Source organism: Triturus cristatus, chromosome 8 (assembly GCF_964204655.1).
Source record: "Triturus cristatus chromosome 8, aTriCri1.1, whole genome shotgun sequence".
NCBI classification, from domain to species: Eukaryota; Metazoa; Chordata; class Amphibia; order Caudata; family Salamandridae; genus Triturus; species Triturus cristatus.
Window position 1 is genome coordinate 202208297 of NC_140591.1, and position 20804 is coordinate 202229100.

A 20804-nucleotide genomic window follows, 5' to 3' on the forward strand; every position below is an offset into this window, starting at 1 on the left:
AAAAGGCCATGCACCAAAGGAAACTATTTTATGGCTGAAAGCAAACCAAGGAATTAGTTACAACTGGACATTTCTCCTACTTGCCTTGTAAAAATTCCATGCTGTAATTAGACGATGCAGATATTCCTGTTGATAGAGGAAGCTGTTGCAGTTAAAGAGAAATCATGAGGACCATTTGAAACTGCACATTTCGTTGCAGGCCTGAGCTGGAGGCGTGAGAAGACCCTACAACTGGAAACTTTGTACCCGGGGCGTAAAAACTAGGCTGGAAAATCTGAAGACATTTCAAATAAGTAACAGTGATACTATGAGTTAGAGTAGGAACTTTGAGAAAAAGTATCTCTTGAAAATCATGGCAAAGTACTAAGCATCCTGTTGTTTGCACAGTAACTGTTTTTTGTTTTGAACTAACCTTTGATCCTTACATCTTATTTTCTATATTTCTGGGACCCTTTTAAACATATTTTTGTCTTTTTGACTCTCCTGATTTGGACCTATTAGGTTCTTTATTTCTGACTTATGGTGTTGTGTTGGTTATTTGGGTATTTATTGCGCATGTACTACATCAATTTCTCTGCAGAAAGTCTTGCTACTTGAGCCAGGCATTCCTCAAAGAAATCAGTTACATTTTTAGATGGGTCAGATTGTTTGGACATTGTTGGACCTCATGTGCATCTCATATCACGACTGTGACCTCTATTCGTATAGTTTAGAAGTCAGATTTTCCTAATTTTCCAGTGTTATGGATAGAGCCTGCATTCAGCAACTATCATGCATAAAATTCCTTACCTTGGCTAGGGTCAGAATTTTGCTTATTTTTATTGGGATTTATTTAATTTGAAAATGTGGCATCTCAGCTGCAATAGTGAAGGCAGTCTGCAAGAAGAAGGGTGTCTCGCTTAGCAAGAAAGCAAAGAAACAAGAGCTGGAGAAAGCAAGGCAAGATGATCTGGAGAAGCAATGGAAGCCTAGATCACTCCTATGGAGGAAAATGAAGAGGGCGAGAAAGAGGACCTGAAGACCATAGCCTGAACACCCCCTCTTCCCCTATACCCTCCTGAGTCAGATACAAAACTTTTGTCTTAAATCAGACTCCCTGCGAGTCGGAACTCAAGTGTACACCAAGAAAATGTTGGATTTGAAGTACCGTGCAGCTGAAAGGGAATTTCAGTTTAACTTGGCAAAGAGAAAGTAATTGCAGAAGAAAGGAAGGCGGCTTTGACTCTGGGGTATCCAAAGGCAGCTTTGGCCATGGAGGAGAGAAAGAATACATTGGGTCAGAAAATGATCATGAGGAAAATGGATATCGACTGTATGAGGGAGTCCCCTGAAACTGATGGAGTTACTTGTCTGTCCTGAGGGCCGGACTGGGAACCCAAAGCAGCCCTGGCTAATTGTGTCAGACTAGCCTCCTTACAATGCGTAGCGAGCCTGACCAATACAAGAAGGGTTTGGGCCCCCAAGATAAATTGGCAAAAATTATGCATTTTATAAACACATTTTTCATTATATATTCAATCGTATTCGCTTTTAAAGCACCGTAGCCTTACAGTGCACCAGAATACTACTATCTTTGTTTGGGGCTTGCAATGATTCCTTCACTATCACCCTCCAACAGTGCCTATTTCTTTTGTTTTATAGCACCTCTCATACCACTGTAGGGTGTCAGAGCACTTCACGTCACACACACATACAGAGACAATGAATCAGACGTGTGTAAATCACTGTATAGAAAATGTTACCTAGGACAAAGGGGACTATCTAGAAGATCTTTCTCCTACATTGCAGCCAAGACTTGGAACGAACTCCCCCTCAGCATCAGACGAACCCCCACACTACAAGCATTCAGGAACAGCCTCAAGACCTGGCTCTGTGGATGAGCCGGAGCTGCCTGAAACCCCACTCACCCCAGCGCCTTAAGACCCTCACGGATGAGTAGTGCGCTTTACAAATCCCTGATTGATTGAAGGTGTGGGATTCACATGTCATGTAGGCATTTTTTAAGAATGCTTGGTCTGGAGACGCACAAACTCAGTATTCAAGACGTAAGACAGTGGTTAGTCTTGGCCTTAATAAGAATGTATTCCTGCCCAAACAAACCCTTTAAGCAATATTAGGATAATAAAAGAATGGGGAAAAACACGACTTTCTAACCTGTACCAAGCAGTTTGCATGCAGATCTTTGCTGGCAGTTCACAGCTCACTGCTTTTCAGGGCCCCCATGATAGCTGAGATCAGTATCTAACTTAAGGTGATATATCAAAAGTATATTGGATTTAATAATCCAGAGACAGGCTGTCCAAGATGGGTGTAAGTTACAGTATAACATCTCTTCTCTGTAGGCGGTGTGAGGCATTGTGTCCATATCATTTTGTTGTGTTAAGAGATCACTGTATATTGGATTGTGATGGCTCAAGTTTGTCTCAGGTTTGTAGAGTGGAGGCTTGAAACAAACCCTGAAATTCAAACTTACAGGTGTTTGCTCAGAAAGTGAGGTGTCTGGTATGTTAAGTCATATGGCAAACCAGAAAGAGGTTGCCCAGAGAAATACAGCGAGATACACTTTAAGAGAAAGGTGTAGGTATGGGGAAAAATTAATATGTAGATGGTATAGGCTGCTGGCACAAAGTGTGACTAATTTGGATGCTCACACATCCCGAGCATGCTGTAGGCTCTATATATATATATATACATTGGCGTTAAGAGACAAAAATTAAGGAAAATGATTAAAGTTTATAATTGAAAATAAATAAATAAAACTATTTTACTGTAAACAATAAATGCAAATGTATTTAAATTAATTAATATTAACTACACAAATAAAATGTTATAGCACATTGTCTCCTCAAATTAAATGTGTATTACATTTTAACATAATTTAAATATATTAATTTAATGAATAAATATTAATTTGCAAACAATAATTTAAGTATAAAATCCCACACCCTCATTAAATTTTTTAAATTGAATTTACAGTAAACATGGTTAAAAATTATTTTTTTATAAATGTTATTTAACATTTCAATTTCTTTTTTACTAAGTTTTAACTCACTTAATTACACTTAGTTTGTAATCACTAAAAATTAATGTACATTGCTAAATTTAGAATTTTATTACTTATTTAAAATTAATTTCTGTTGGAATTTAGTTTCATTCTCTGCCTCAGTTGTTTTCTCTAGGGTTGTGCTGCAGTTTTAGTGGTAGGCTATGTGTGGTGCTTGACTTACCCTAAGGCGGGGCTGGGCTACATTTAAACCTGTTTCGACACTATTAGCGAGGTAGTAAATTCAGATGTGCATTTTGTGAATTGCACTAGTGCTTTGTGTTACATGTCCCTCCCTAACCCCATACTTAATTTCTCTTAACCCATCACATTTAGTAATAACTATTCCCCATATTCTAATCATAGTCATAGTCAGTCCCCGTTGTCTCTCCCACATTTACTACTAAAACCAACCTTTTATACTGCTTAGGCAGTACAACACACACTGGAAGATTACCTGTGTGGCTGAAACTTTAAGGATCATCTCAGTTAGTGAAAGAATCAGGACCGGTATCTAAACGTTTGCTAAATGTTATTGTGCTGTGGGGCTGCAAATCACTGTACCTTAGTCGGGAGGATGTATTGTAGAAAGTTCCTGTTGTCCTGATGAAGTTCATATGGCAATTGTGTAAACAAAGGATTAGTGATTGTGAAAAATGCCCAAACCCCTTATGAAGAATATTTACTATCCCTATACAACGGCTCAACTACTGGAAATCGAACGGACAGCAAGGCTGTGTTTTAAAGTGTATAGTATTACTAACATGGCTTAAGTATCAGTAACTTTGTAAACTTGCACATACATTGACATATTAAAAGACAAACAAATTTAATGTATAAGACGTTCCATTATTTCATTATGTCCTCTTGGTTGTTGTCTATTCAGGTTCTTAGTCTATAGCGCTTCTTTTTGTAGCGGTGTCTTCCTCACGTCCATTTCTGATTTTATCTCCACTATTTCTGGTATTTGAATTGACTGATGTTGTGCTTGCTGTCAAGGAAATGTATGGCTATGATGGACTTCAAAGTCCCTGTGCATTTGTTGCTTTTGTGTTTGTTCAAAAGCATTCTAATGTTTTTTCAGTTTTTCCAACATAAATCAGTCCACAAGGGCATTTTAATGTACACAGACAGTTCTGAGTATCACAACAGGCATGTGCTCTGGTGGGAAATCTCTTGCCGCAGTATGGGTGTGTCACATACATGCCTTGAATGGCAGTATTACAATTCTCACAGTTGTGGCAATGGTATGTGTCTTCTCTTATTCTCTCATCCTGTCCACCCTTTTTCTTAAATCTGATAATTATTCCCTTGATATTTTGTGTTCTTTGGTATACAAATAATGTCTGTTTCTGTTTGGAATACCTTCTAATGCTGCAATATGTTTTTCTCTGATGCTCTGACTGTCGGTAAAATACTTAGATGTAAAGACCAGTCTTTCTTTCTACACATTCCTGTTGGAACCCTGCAGTAAACTGTTCCTAGTATGTTTTGCAGCTCTGTCTTTTGCTAGTTCTAGTATTTTTGTTGAATATATTCTCTCTCTGCAACTTTTCTTCATCATTTCTCTCTTACTGCTAAAAAAACAGGGTCAAAAACAATTATTTTAGTTCTTAATAGTTCTGACTATAGTAGGTGTCTTTTTAATGAGTACTGATGGAAACTTTTGCAATGGCAGAAATTATTCCTGTCTGTAGGTTTACTGTAACTGACTGTATTAAACTGTCCATTCTATATGTTTATCAATACATCAAGGACGTTTATTTGAAGTCTTTGTATGTTGTATATACACTACCGATGAAGGAAAAATATTCTTTGATATAGAACACTTATAAAATTTGGGAAAACGATTAAACCCCAGAATAAAACCAGCACAGAACAATGGCCAGTATTTCTACTAATTGGTATGAAGAAGCTAATAAGCACAAGCACAAGTCTCGGGTCCCGAGTCTCGGGTCCACAGACCCAAGATAAAAGTCAACATCAAATAAGTCACTTGAGCAGGATGTGCCCCAACTGCTTCTCCTCCCACTTATCAATTCCCCAAATCGCTGAACTAGAGGGTGGTAAGGCTGACTCAAGCACACTACACTCATGCTCTTGACACGTAGTCTGTTTCTTTCCCTTTAGCCACAGGACAGTATAACCTGAGAGGAACAACTTCAATGATCAGCGCTAGCACCTTCTACTAATGCAGACAATGAGGTGCTCGCCTGAGGCTGCCCTAGTCCCTTAGAGAGACTGCCTTGGACCAGAGGCCAGAGTTAAGAGTGAAGAGTACATGTCCATTGCTCCCGGCTCACCTGATTAACATAAGAGAAACAGTTCCCCTGTACACGAGACAATGTCATAAAGTTTTGCGAAGAATTGCAAATGGTTTTTGTAGTGTACCAGCCAAATAGGGTCAATGTGATACAGTTGTTACTGGTTTATCCAGGGAAACTGAGAGGTCAGTTGATTCAAAAGTGTCAGTGATTGACGGCAAGTCCCTCAGGAAAATGCAGCCTTAAGAGCAGTGAAGAAGAGAATGTTGAATGTTGTAATGGATGTGTGTCCAGTCAAGGCAGACTGGATGAAAAAATTCCAACTCAAAACAGAACTAAAAAAAAATTCTACAATTACTTGAGTATAACCCCCCTTTCGGGGAAAGCTCAGGAAGTTGTGGGCATTACCTTTGTGGAAGGATTTTTGTGCATAATCAGTGGCACACCCTTTTTATTGGGTGGCACACTAAAAATTGAGAAGAGTTAAGCTCAGTAGCTAATCACTGTGTGGCCATAGGGGAAAGGAAAAATGAGTCAAACGAATCTAATGTCTTTACAAATGCAACTTTTTAAACAAATTATTAAAGGGACAGCTGGGGAGCCTGATTCTCCAGAGGGCCGCCATGGAGGACGGCAGCATCCCTTTAGGAGGGTCATGTTTTAATTGTGGTTGATTAGGATATTGGAACAGAGACTGCCCAATTTGACTTTGGCTGTTCCTCCTCAACCAGGCCCTCCTGAACTTAGTCCGGTAACGCAAACTCTGTATCTAGATTAGTAGGAAATCCCAAGAAATGCCAGTTGTACTATGAATACCCTTCATGCCCCATTGACACGAATGCCAGTCGATCGGCCCTTAAAACTCTGAGTTCCCTTCAATACCTTTCTTGGGCTTGTTTAGGCATACAGTCGGCATTTCAAACGAATGAGTTCTCCATCACATCTCTGACTCTACTTCTGTGAACATGCCTTTTTTTACTAAGCCCTACTTCACCACCAAAACTGTTGGCTAGAGATTTACTGTGCAAACTAAACTGTAGGATGTTCTGCACAAATGACGCAGTGATCCTAAACATCCCGCAAACAAAAGAAGACGAGATACTAATAGTGTTGTACGAGTCAGATAATCAGAATGTTAAATGTGATCCCCAAATGTCTGAAGAGTTAAATAAGTTACTTGTACATTCCACAATATTCTCTATGACCTGAAGCAGAAGCTGGAATCTGACCCATTATTTCCAATCTTATAAGACAATGTGTTGTACTGCCTACTAAGTGACATTACTATTCTTCCTAGAAAAAAGGAAGGCAAGGTCACTGTGTGCTACTTTTGCCAAGACTTCTGCACCATTAACAATATGGTGATTGCCAGTTTTCCCATTGTATGGGTATCACAGAGTTTAGATCCGAGTTTCCCCACAGTATGGAAATTGTTGAGATTAGATCATTTACTTGACTCACGCCCGATATCTGGGCCAGAGTTTAGGTGAATACGCCGGTCGATTAGAGAACAACGTCCACATGCAGTAAGGAGGGGAACTACTGATTACTACCAGCACAACATTTGGGGTACTTCTTCCCTCTGGAGTATGAATTATCGCATATCTTTGAGTTTCGGGTTCACTGCTGGGGAACCCCGCTCAGAATAGAAATCTGGTTCAGAGCATGCTTATTAGTTTTTAAGACTTTTAGGGTCAGAAGCATACATGGACCATTGTACTTGATCATGTAAACACAGGACCCACGGCTTTGAATTATACATTTGGGGAATCCATGGACATCATACTTCAGCCCCTAGAAGATTTTTATCTGCCCCATGATTAGATTTCTCATGACTTCATTTTAGTATGAAGCACGGAAGGTTAAATTGACTCTTTATTTGGTTTGCTTATTTATCAGAATTTTGAGCCAGAGGTCAGGAGAACCTGTGATGTAGGCATGTTCTTGTATATCTCACCATTAAATCGTATCAGTGGTAGAGTCAATCTGCACAGAAGTAAATAAACATCAGTCGTTATACGCAGATAAGTTAATTATACACTTATAGATTCCATGAAGATTAAAGTGATTATGCTGTAGCTAATATACAGATTTGATATGTTAATTGTGATGATTGGGAAATATTTTTTCGTTATGTTTTCTGATTTCAGAAGAAGTAACCAATAATCACTCACTTCAAGAAGGGCTAGGACAGTCCGAAATGCTTGAGGGATCAAGGGAGAGAACATTACTGTTGACACAAGCATATGATCAAGATAAAATAATAAATGGTCTGGTTTGAATTCAGTATCAATTTTGGAACTAAATGGGGCAGTTACAGAACATGATGAACACAGATTACTGAAAAGTTATAGCAAGACAATAAACAAGCATTTGCAATGCAATCGGTCTCACCTTTGGGACCTTATAAGTATTTAGCCATGCACACTCTCTGGCAATGGGAGACACCATTAAATTTGACAGGGGGTGGAGGTTTGGAGGTAATAGTAAGCATTAGCAAAAGCATACAATAAAATCACATTTAAAAGGAGACAGCTGCCAGACCGTACTCAAACTTCCTCTCGTTACAGCTCAGGGAGTTAGCACTTGCTGCACAGAACCTGCAGGTCACATGTGCTTATCAGAGGGTCTGGACATGTGTTTTATCATTCCAATGGCGCCGAAAGCAGTTTCCTTGATTTAGGCAGTGCTAGTAGCACCTGTGCCTTGCGTGAGAAAGCACTATAAAATATGGAATTAATCAATCAATCAATCAATCAATCAATACATTTATAGAGCGCGCTACTCACCTGTGAGGGTCTCAAGGCGCTGAAGGGAGGGGGGGTGCTGCTACTGCTCGAATAGCCAGGTCTTGAGGTGTTTCCTGAAGGTGAGATGGTCCTGGGTCAGCCGTAGGTGTGCGGGGAGGGAGTTCCATGTCTTGGCGGCCAGGTGGGAGAACGATCTTTCTCCGGTGGTGGTTCTGCGAATCCGTGGGACGATGGCAAGGGCAAGGCTGGCGGAGCGGAGCTGGCGTGTAGCAGTGTAGAAGGAGAGGCGGTTGTTGAGGTATTCGGGGCCCATGTTGTGGAATTAAAAGTGGTGGTGTGCAGGGAAGTATTAATTCTTTGACTTAAGTATGGAGGGGTAAGTGGGAAAGGAAAACAGCACAGGGTTTTCCTGGTGGAAGCAGGTTGACAGGGCTGCAACACCAGGCAAGACCTTCTGATGCACTTTAAGTGATTCCTACGCGTGACACCCCATGGTATCCTGCTGCAGTAAGGAGGATGGCACCTGAAAGTGTTGGTGATGTTGCTGTGTCTGGTTTTGTTCATCCATTCTGGCTGGCAAGCACCAGCTTAAATGGATACATGTCTGTACAGTGTGTGGGCACGCCTGCAAACAGCTCGGCGAGTGGCACAATAAGACCACTGTCTGCCGACTCCCCATTGTAAGGTCCTGCTGTTGGTGTGACGGGGCTTCGAGGGGGAGCCACTGACACCGAGAGTCACGACGCTCTCGATGCCAGCAGCTCTGTGTCGTTTGGCCGCGTTTTGGCCTGCGCTCAGCTGTTCCCCACAGCCTCTCCAGGGAAGTCAGAACCACCCATGCCTGGCTATGGGAGGCAGAGATGAGACAGCGAGAGAACACGCTACCCAGTCTTCCATTAATTATGTGCTCCTAATGTCCTGTCTATTGTCCTTGGTGCCCCGTGGTAGACAAAAAGCCCCAGCACTCACACAAAGAGGGTGAAACTGTGTCATTTTATGTGCCCTGCACTGTGAGGCAAGCTGAGTTACTTCCCGAGGAGGCTAAAGATAAGACCTAGTGAGTAATGCATTTGTTTCTATAGATTTTACTGACACTGATCTTGCTGTTGTGACTTGCTCACCGATGCAGTGTGTGTGTGTGTGTGCTCCCTGTGTGTGTGTGCCCGCGCGCGCCGCTTCCTCTGCGCCTGTGTACGCCCGTGAGCGTGCGTGCATGCTGTGCAATAGTCAGTATTTTGGCTATCATGTAGTCGTGTTGCCTACAGCCGTGGCATGTCACTGATACAGATATTGGCGGTGCCTCTCCACAGTGTGCGTGTGCACATGCGGGGATGTGGCTTGGATATTCCCGCGAGAACTAACATGGGAATCTCAGTGAGTGGGCTGTGCTTCTTGCTGCGGGCTGATGGATTTTAGCCAAAGAAAGCAATAAGGACCATGCAGAATGGCCGATGCTGCTGATAGGGGAGATTCATGACTGAAATGGATCCAAAGAAATCGGATGGTATGTATTGTGCGAGGCCCTGCATGCTCGGGAGCTTTGTCAGTGCAATACTTGGCGGCACTTGATTTGTTGATGTCGTTTTATGTTAATATGTTGCCATGCATCATTATGTCGCTGTTTACGGACCCTAGAAGTGCTAATTCTGCTTTGTGTTATAACATCGGGATCATTGGCTCCTGGCATTCACTGGACCCCTCATACGTCACAGGAACAAAGATGGCGTCGGCCAGTCGAAATAGGCCGTCCTAAAAGTGGTTAATGTGGAAACCAAAAACTCCGGTTGCTAATCACGAGCCATTGTTTAACATAAATGACGATGCGAGCCAATCGAAAAGAAGGGCGTAGCTTAAAGCCCCCTTCTGAAATCGTATCGATTCCAAAAGGCCCTCGCATGGCGAGAGTAGCACATGCACACTGCTAACGCCATGCGAGACCTAAAAATTAGTAAAAACAGAGGAAAGTACTGGATGGTATTGACTGAGTAGCAGAAACCGAGGGTAGACACAATCCAAATTGAAGAATTCCCCACAAATTTTAAAACAATATTAAAATGTCTCCCAACAGAGCTTTGCACAACTCCTGCAGCTACATCCACCACAGCACTACGAAGCTAAAGACAAAAAAACACACTTTGGCGGAGCAAATAAGCCTTGATTTTAGAACCTCTTTGCTTTTCCAATGCAAAAAAGAAATGTGATGCCGTGCCATGTGTGCCATTACGCATATGCACTTACAAAAGGAAGAGGGCGCAAATGGAAATGTATTGGTAAAAAAAATTAAAATGTAAAAGAAGAAACATGAGGTATGTTTAAGGTGGAAGGACTGGCACCAATTTAAAATATTTAAAATAAATGAATAATAAAATATTTAAAAAGATTGGGTCGAGAAGGGCAACGGAGGAGCTTGTTGGGGAAGCAGCAGGGGAGAGGAGAAGCAGCGCATGAGAGAGAGCAGCACAAGGGTTTATGGAGAAGCACACAAACGAGAAAGAAATACAAAGTGCAGAGCATGAAGGGAGTTTGGTTGGGAGACGCACATGAGCAAACTTGCAACACAGAGTGGACACAGTAGTGCCTAACTTGCGAGGCCCTGCCTGCTCGGGAGCTTTGTCAGTGAAATACTCGGTGGCACTTGTTTTGTTGATGTTGTTTTATATTAATATGTTGCCATTCATCATTATGTAGCTGCTTGCGGACCACAGCAGTGCCGATTCTGCTTTGTGTAATAACGTAGGGATCATTGGCTCGTGGCATTCACTGGACCCCTCATACGTCACAGGAACAAAGATGGCGTCGGCCAGTCGAAATGGGTCGTCCTAAATGTGGACAAGGTGGAAACCAAAAACTCCGGTTGCCAATAACGTGCCGTCGTTTAACATAAACGACGACGCAAGCTAATCAAAAAGAAGGGCGTGGCTTATAGCCCCCTTCTGAAATCGAATCGATTCCAAAAGTACCTCGCTTGGCGAGAGAAGCACATGCGCGCTGCTAACGCCAGGCAAGACCTTAAAACTAGTTAAAACAGAGGAAAGTACTGAATGGTATTGACTGAGTGGCAGAAACAGAGGGAGACACAAACCAATTTAAAGAATTCCCCACAAATTTTAAAACAATATTAAAATGTCTCAGAACAGAGCTTTGCACAATTCCTGCAGCTATATCCACCACAGCACTACAGAGCTGAAGGCAAAAAAACACACTTTGGCAGAGCAAATAAGCCTCGATTTTAGAACCTCTTTGTTTTTCCAATGTAAAAAAGAAATGTGATGCCGTGCCATGTGTGCCATTACGCATATGCACTTACAAAAGGACGAGGCGCAAATGGAAATGTATTGGTAAAAAAAAATTAATGTAAAAGAAGAAACATGAGGTACGGTTAAGGTGGAGGGACTGGCAGCAATTTAAAATACATAAATAATAAAATATAAAAAAAGATGGGGTGAGAAGGGCAATGGAGGAGCTTGTTGGGGGAGTAGCAGACAGTCGGCAGGGGAGGGGAGAAGCAGCGCATGAGAGAGAGCAGCACAAGGCTTTGTGGAGAAGCACACAAACAAGAAAGAAATACAAAGTGCAGAGCATGAAGGGAGTTTGGTTGGAAGACACACATGAGCAAACTTGCAACACAGAGTGGGCACAGTAGTGCCTAATTTGCAAAAAAATAAGAGTAGGGGCGGGGCCCTCGTCAGGAGGCCACTGCAACTTCCATCACCCATTGCCCCTGCCAGAGCTGCTAATGACAGTACCAATACACTAATAATCATCACACTCTTAACACATAACAATTCCAGGCCCTAAAGCTATAAAAACGGCCTGGGTGGTACTTTGGTCATTTTTATTGTGTATTAAATTAATAAACAGCTGTTGTGCTTATCTCTGAATTCAACTGACAGTGCCACCGTGTGGCAAACTGGCATAAGTGAAGGTGTTGACAGTTAAGTGCTGGTGCCCAGCCCAGGAAACCACAGGCTCAAATTAAGCACTGGGACACAGCAGGTATTTGAGGGGGCAGGATAGTGAAACACACAAGGGAGAGAGCCGAAAAACACATGCACTCTCATGGAGAAGGAAAGGAGAAGGAAGATAAGCATTGACAAAGCCAATAGGGTTCATCTATGGAAAAGCTATTGGCTTTGCCAGTATGTTTTAGCCATGTTGTACACCAGTGTGGCTACTATTCAGCATAGCTAAAAGTTAGTGGGCTAAAGGAGAGTGACGTGGAGTGGTGTGTCGTAAGTGGAGTAGAGTGGAGTGTTATGGAGTGGAGTGTATGTACAGTGGTGTAGAGCTGAGTGCCATGGAATGTTGTGGAGTGAGTAGAATGTAGTAGAGTGGTAGAGAAGTCGAGTGGAGTGACATAGAGTGTTGTAGAGTGATGTAGAGCATAGTGGAGTAGCATAGAGGGAGTTGAGTAGAGTGGAGTAGAGTTTTGTAGAGTAAAGTAGCATAGAATGGAGTAGTGTAGGAGAGTGGAATGGCCTAGAGTGGAGTAGAATGTTGTATAGGTGAGTGGCGTAGAGTGGAGTTGCGGAGAGTGGAGTAGTGTGTTGTAAAATAGAGTGGACTAAAGTGGCATGCTGTGGCATAGAGCAGTGTTTCCCAAACTATGGGTCACGGCCAACTGATGGGTCGCGAACCGATTTTTGGCGGGTTGCAAAAGTCCAGGCAATAAATAAAGATGCCTTTAAATTCTATATTTATTGAGTCTCACTTGCTGTGTCTCAAAGACAGAGGACAAATGTTAGGCTATGTCTTCTGCTGCTTATTTTTTAACATGGAAACTGGTGTTTACGAACTTCTCTCACTTTGCAGTCAGAGAAAGAAATATGAAGTGAATTATGCGACAATCCTGCTGGGGTACATAAAGTGTGAAAGGAAAACTAGAGGATGTCATTTTTTTCTAACAAACAACAAAATGTAAATACCTGTAAATGAACTGTACACATTCAGCAGTTAGGAAAACAATAGTAACCAATTTTTTTTGTAGGATCAGAAATAACCAAGCCACTTTACTTGGTGGTGCAAAAATAATAATTATTCACTGAAACCGATTTTCATGCGTTTTCATTTGTGTGCAATATAGTTTTATCTTTAAAATTGTATGACTGTGCAAATTTATTGACCATTTCATCAGAAAAACGCTGACTGCAAATAAGAATGCGCTACCTCACGATGTTTTATTACATTTAAAAAATCGCCCTCCTCATGTCTATTACAGCTAGGGAGGGTGCGAAAACTTGTTGTACTAAAAAGCGTTTTGTGGTTCTAAAAAGTCTGGGTAGCCCTGGCATAGAGGGAGTTGCGTACAACACTGTAGAGTTGAGTACTGTTGTAGAGTGGAGTGGCATAGAGTGGAGCAGAGTTTAATGGAGTAGAGTGTCGTACAGTAGCCTAGAGAGAAGAGACGTAAAGAACAGAAGTGCAGAATAAATTGGTATAGAGTGCAGTGACGTAGAGTGCATTGGTTTTGAAGAAAGTTATGTAGAGTGCACTGGCGTACATTGTAGTGACGTATAGTAGAGTGGCATAGAATACACTGGTGTAGAGTAGAGTGGGTCAGAGTAGATAGCAGTGGCGCATACAGTAGAGAGAAGTGGTGTAAAGTGGAGTGGTTCAGGGTAAAGTGGAGTGGGGCTGGGTAGAGTGCAGAGGTGTAGAGTAGAGTGGCATAGAGTGCAGTGGCTCTGTCAACCTGGCAAATTCCTCAGGGTCAGTTCATTGCTTTCTAAGGTCCACCTCTCCACAGCCTCAATTCTGAATGCTATAATAGCGCAGAAGATTGAGGTGATCAATTGAGGGATGGTAGGGAAGGGAACAGCTGGGAAGGACACCTACAAAGGAAAAGTCATCATCAGTGTTTCTGTGTCATCTTCTCTAACACAAATATATATAGAACATTCTAACACCTGTCACCTGCAAAAGAAAATCCCAGACTTGAATTAGCGGAGTAGTGTATGTAACATTTTCATGTCCCAGTAATCTCATAATAATGCTTTTCTTTGACTGCTGGAATAGGAGGAGAGTGGTATTTATTTATACCACAATATGCCATAAGAACATCTCTTTTCATAAGCTGTGATGATATACTCATATGAAACCCACCAGTAGCAGTAAAAAGCCTTGCTTCACAGGGGGAGAGCAAACCCTTAGGAACTCTAGGAGAACCCCTTTTAGTGGCAAAATAATAATACTCTTATGAATAACTTTAGAGAGCAATCATGCTTATTCTTTCAGCATAGCAGCCAGTGTCATCACTTCCCAAGTCAGCTGTGCTATTCACCACCATAATGCGCCGTAGTATCACGGTATGTCTCCAAGTCAACAGCGCCTTATGATCCTCGATAGAGCGCTGCTAGAAGGAATACATAATCCTCACTTTGGCAGCCAAGCTGTCCATAGCACAGCATGCTGCTCACCAGGTCAAAACAATCAATAGTCAAGAATGTTAAATAACCACGATCCCGGGAGTAACCTTCCGAGTTAATGTAAACCCCAATCAGACAAACCACCTGACGATGAGGCACCAGTGTGCGCAGCAGAACCATCTGCACCAAACTTTCGTGGGAGCCCAATCCTCGATCTAGAAGCAAAGGCAAATACAGCCTCTGCGCCGACGTCACATGCACTTAATTTTCGCAGATAGCCATCCTTAGAACAGACCAAACGTACTGCAAATATTGAATCCCGGAACGTGTTATTAAACACAAAGGAGACTGGTGCAAGAGCGCCCTTGCCACACTGGCTGAATCCCCCCTAGATACTCTCTCCTTCCACCCAACGTGCTAGATACCGGAATAATTTGCCCACGCTGCCTTTACAGCCCTTCTTGTCCTGACATCCTTACGTCGATACCGTCGATGCGTGCAAGCCTAACGTTCACCAAGCAACATGAAGATAGTAGTTTCTACTTCCCGCTGGTCACCCTCTAATGCTTACAACAGTAAGTTTTAGTGTCTGCTTCCCATTGGTCACCCCTTATTACTTACAACAGTAAAACACTATTCATATTTCGTGCTCATCTCTCCTGTCTACGCCACAACTCGGATAAGAATCAGAACATGTTTGTATACCTCACCATACAGGGATTGGAAGTATTTATGTCTCTTGATGACGTATCTGGTGGACTCCTGATAGTGTTCACATTGTTTCTTCTCAGCGTCCTGTTTCCGGGTGTAACAGCCATAGAGTAGAGTGGTGTAGAGTGCATTGGTTTTGAGTAAAGTGGTGAAGTGTATCAGTGTAGAGTGTAGTGATGCAGAGTAGAGTGAAGTGGTGCAGAGCAGAGTCGAGTGCAATGGTGCTAAGTGCAGTGGCATAGAGTAGATTGTTTCAGAGTACTGCACGGTAGAGAAGAGTAACTTAGAGTAGAGTAACGTACAATGCAGAGTAGATTGGAGTGGTATAGAGTGGATTGCCATAGACTGCACTGGTGTAGAGTGGAGTGGTACAGAGTAGAGCGTATTGGCGTAGAGTGCAGTGGCATAGAGTGCAGTGTTGCACAGTAGAGTGGCATAGAGTGGAGTGGTGCAGAGTGGAGTAATGTAGAATGCAGTGGCAAAAAAGGCTGTGTTGCGTAGTAGAATAGTGTGGGGGTAGAGTGCATTGGCATAGAGTAGTGGAGAAGTGTAGAGAGGCGTAGATGGAGTTGTGCCGAGTAGAGTGCAGTGACGCAATGTGGAGTGGCATGAAGTGGAGTAGCATACTGTGTAGTGTTGCAGAGGAGAGTGGAGCGGTGCAGAGTAGAGTGCAATGACAGTGTGGAGTGGTGCAGAGTAGACTTCAGTGTTGTGTAGTGGTGCAGAGTAGAGAGGAGTGGGGTAAAGTATGCATGGTATGGTAGCATTACAGACAACACATCTTCAATTGAAATGACCAATACATTTGCACAGACATACAGGTTTAAAAATATACGTATACAGTGCACAAACGATAATGTGTGAAAATGTTATCCCTAGTGTGGTGATTAATTTTGATCATATTAAAATATTTGTTTATATTGCACTTCAGAATTGCCAAAAATTTGCTTCATTTGTGCTTTTCTAATTCTGATATATCTTCACAGTTCATTTACAGACATTTAAATTTGGTTGTGTGTCCCCCCCCCCCCCCCCCCCAATAGCTAGCATGATTGTTATACAAATCCTCTCACTTTAAAGTCAGAGAAAGAAAAGTAAACACCAAGCTCCCTAGAAGACAGCACCTGACATTTGATGCTGCCTTTGAATGCGCAGCAAATGTGACAAGATAAGAGCAGGATTTAAAGGCCTGGAATGGTGGAAGAATACAGTAAATGGGCTTTGGAGAAGGGACAAACTCAAGCTGACTCAAGCTGGACAGTCTAAAACCAACAGAGCCAGCAAATAGAAAGCAAGCAAATGTGAGTTACAAACCACGAGGCCAATAGTGAGCAATGATGTCTCCAAGATGTGGTTAGCAAACCAGATGGAAATGTAGTTCCCTAAAAGTGAGCAGTGGAAGTAAGAAATCAGCTAAAACACAGGGATGGTGAAGAGGATATGTGTTGTAATGTGGCACTTGCTTTTAGCAGTGTTTATGCTCCTCTGTGTATGACATACTCTGTGTTCTATTTCATTGTGGTGCTGCGTTTGTGGATCCCACCAACGGCAGTTTGTAATGTGGCTGGCGAAGCTGGGACCACGATCTCTGTGCTCTGACTTCCGATGATTAAAGCTGTACCTCAACGCTTCCTGTGTCCGAGTCATCATCACATTTTTGGCGACGCTTGCCAGCCACGTGTGGTGACTTTATCAGAGCACTACAGGGTGTCCCTTGTGAAATTAGAGGCTGTGGATTTGCCGAGGCGATGGGGGTGCTCACACTGCTGTCCTAAGGTGAGAAGCTGACCCGGCTACTGCGTACCCCTTGCGCTCCCTCCGACCACCCTGAAGTTTCATACCGTGCTTTTCCTGCCTCCTACGGTGCTCTGACACCCATTTGAAATTGAAGAAGGACCTCCGTTCGAACTCGCCCTGCAGAGGACTGAGGTTGTTTCCGGCCTAAAAGAGCCCGTCATCTCAACCCACTATTAGACTTCATTATTGTGTGGCAGTGAAAATGTGCCACTGCTGGTGAAAGTACCCGTTGGCCTTAGTGATCCCTTCACAGCCATCGGGAGCGTCGAACACTCACGTGCTGCTTGCAACGGTCGCCAACCATTGGGAGCGTCGAATGCTCACACGCTGCCTGCAACGCTTACAGTCTAAGTCATTCTCTCCCATGCCTAACCTGTTTGCAATTGTCTTCTCTAACGGCAGCTTCCTCTACCACTGCTTGCTCTCTGCGGTCTTGCGCACTCCTGCCTTGGGTCACATGATCGATTAGAGGAAAGTGCCTCTGTCGAGTGAAGTCTGCTTTCGGCTGCTCACCCCCTGCTAGCCAAGCTTGTATTTGCACCCATTTTTAGTAAAGCAGCTCCATTGTTTTCCAGGATTTTTGTTAAAGTAGCTCCATAGTTTTTCAAGACTTATGGCGCTTTTACAGTTTGAGCCCTATCAACATGGCTGTGTCCTCAATAGTCATTCCACCGCCTTTCCTTTCTCAACCAGGCCAACCATCAATGCTTTGGGAGGAATAGATTGACTTATTTGATAATTACATTATAGCCCTGGATGGTCTTGATTTCTCATCTGAAAGGAAGAAAGCTTTGTTACTAGGCACTATTGGTAAAGAGGCTCATCGCATCTTCAAGTACTCGCTCCAAATGTTAGGTAATGACAATCAGCCAGTTGAGGACGTTTTTATGGAAGCCAAACTTCGCCTTGAGAAGAGGTTTGCCAAAGAAGAGAATACTGTTGTGTCCCGTTACAAGTTCTACACAAGGCCGCTAAAACCTGGCGAGACTCTTGCTGAATTTATTTCGGAACTAAGGAAGCTGTCGATAAAGTGCAAATTCGGTCAGATGACAGATGAACTTATCGGGGACTAACTTATAGTTCATTGTCACAGCAAGAAAACTCAAGAACGTCTTTGGGCTGCGAAGAACCCCTCCTTGAAGGATGCCATTTCTATCACAAAAGTTGTTGAGGATTCTGAACGCTGCATGAAAGAAATGAGTAAGGTGAAGAGCTCTGAAAGAGATGTTGCAGCCATTGGGAAAAAGAAGAACCCAGCAAAGCTTTCAGCAACTAGTCTAATCTCAGGCCACAGAAGTCGTCCAAGTCCAAGGGGTGCTCTAGGTGTGGCAGCTCTTATCACTCCAGTGATTCAAAGTGGTGCTTCGCTTCTAAACAAGACTGCAGGAAATGTGGGCGCAGAGGCCACTATGCCCGCATGTGTAGAGACTTCAGTAAATTCAGGGTTGCAGTTACTGAGGATTTCTGTATCAACGGAGACTGTGAGGACTGTGTCTTAATGGTCGTGCCGGACAACAATGGTTCTGAGAGGAAGAGCCGTCCCAAAGCGTCCTTTGTTATCCTGGGCAAACAAGTTGAATTGCTGGTTGACAGTGGTTCCTTGTATACCATTGTGCGGAAGTGGATGTGGGAGAAGGAGTGGCCCCAGGTTCCACTTTTGCCAAAGGACATTGACCCTAGGGGTTACCAAGGGGAGAGGATTGTCGTTCTAGGCTACTTTTCTGCTCCCATTGTGTTTAACTCCAGGCATGTTTAAGGGAAGTTCTTATGTGGCAGAAGATGGCCCGCCCATCTTGGGTTGGAGTTACCAGTTGGATCTTCACCTAGTTATCGATCCACATGCCCTCGATCATGTCTTGTGTGTGCCTGATGTGACTGCCACAGATAAAATCCTGGCAGAAATGGATGATGTTTTCAACAAGAACCTTGGTGTTTTGAAAGGGTACACTCATAAAATTGTATTACAGGAGGGCACCATTCTGATGAAACACAAGTTGCGAAGGGTTCCTGTTGTTGTCAGGGATGACGTTATGAAATTGTTGAATGACATGCTTGAGGAAGGGGTAATTGAACCTGTCGGAGCATCGGAGTGGGTCTCTCCGGTTGTTATCATAAAGAAAAGTAATGGCAAGCTCAGGTTCTGTGTGGACCTTCAGAGCTTAAATCAACATGTGGTTGCCAACACTTTTCTCCTCCCTAACATCAACGAACTGTGGCTTTTGGTGAAGGGTGGTAAGTACTTTTCAAAACTTGATCTAAAAAGTGCTTACCACCAGATCAAACTTCATGATGACTCAAAAAGTCTCACAGCCTTCATAACCATGTAATTTACCTTTTGTTTTATGAGGTTACCTTTTGGGCTGTCCTCCGCTGCCAGCGTCTTTCAGCGGATCATGTCTGAGGTTTCAGGGGCTTGGATAACGTAAACATTTTCCAAGCTGACATCCTGGTATTTGGTGGGTCGGTTGTGGAACACAACAATTCGTTGAAGGAGGTTCTGGGCAGGCTGAGGGAGGTTGGCCTTATGCTCAGGAAGGAAAAGTGTAAGTTTCTTGTGGAGATTGAGTACCTGGGACATACTGTTATATGGCTGTTAGGGTTATTCTCAACATCGCTAAGTTAGCATGAGCTCTGCTGCCTTTTTCCACTGTCTGTATATGATGACATCCCCCTTTATATTCTATGGTATTGTAACAATGCTAACTGTGTTAGGTTTATGCATTTTGCTGCTGGCAGTGGCTTGTATACTGCATTACTGAGGACAATAGTTAAAATAAACATTTTGAACTATACAGTGACTCTGACAATCCTTATTGTGGACAAGTACGAGTGAGTGAGCAAAAGGGTATGTCTTGCTACCGCGATTCCTGAGAGAGTCAGGAGTGTTGTGTTCTGGGTTGTCTAATCATTTGTAGCTTTGTGATAATGTCGGAGAACGAATTAAACACTATAGCTAGTCGGTTTGCGGATTTTGGGTACTAAGGTTGTAGGAAGGTACAACCCCTATACACCGAGGACCCTTTTTCCTGCGCACAGTTCTGTGTATGTGCAGAATCCCCACAACAATACCATCTCTGGGCTGGGTGTCCATCCAAAGTTGGATCTCTTGGAGGCCATTAGAAGTACCCCCGTCTCGTGTGACAAAGACCAGTTGAGGTCCTTCATGGGCCTGATCGAGTATTACTCAAAATTTGTTAAGGGCTTTGCTAATAAGACTGAAGCTCTCAGGACCCTGCTGAGGAAGGGGTGTTCCTTTGTTTGGGGTGATGCCCAGCAAAAAGCTTTTGATCTCATTAGGAAGGATATTTGCAAAGCCAACGTCCTTGCTCCCTTCGATATACTTCTCAAAACCTTCTTGACTGTTGATGCAAGTGCTTGCGGTCTTGGTGCTGTGCTTTCCCAAATGCACATGAGTGGTGAAAGAACTGTGGCTTTCGCCTCGCGCTCTCTGTGCGACTGCAAGAGCAATTATTCGCTCATTGAGCGTGAGGCTCTGGCAGCTGCTTGGTCTGTTGAGCACTTCAGGACCATTTTGTAGGGCGTTGACTTCTGTATTCGCACAGACCACAAACCTTTGGTCAAGGTACTGAGCCCTGGAGGTGCTGGTAAGGGTTCTGCGAGGCTTGCCAGACTTGCTTCTAGGCTCCTGGAATATCGGTACAGTGTCTCACACATTCCTGAGTGGAAGAATGCTCAGGCCGATTGCTTGTCTCGTTAATCTCTAAAGGTCACGGGCGAGGTTGGCTCTGGAGTGTCTGGAGAGTTTGATGGTGCTGTGGCCTCTTTGTGCGATGTTGAGGAGTGTGTTGCCTCTGTCTTCTCTTCTGAAGATTGGAGTAATTTTATGGATCTGGATGTTACCCTTAAATATGTT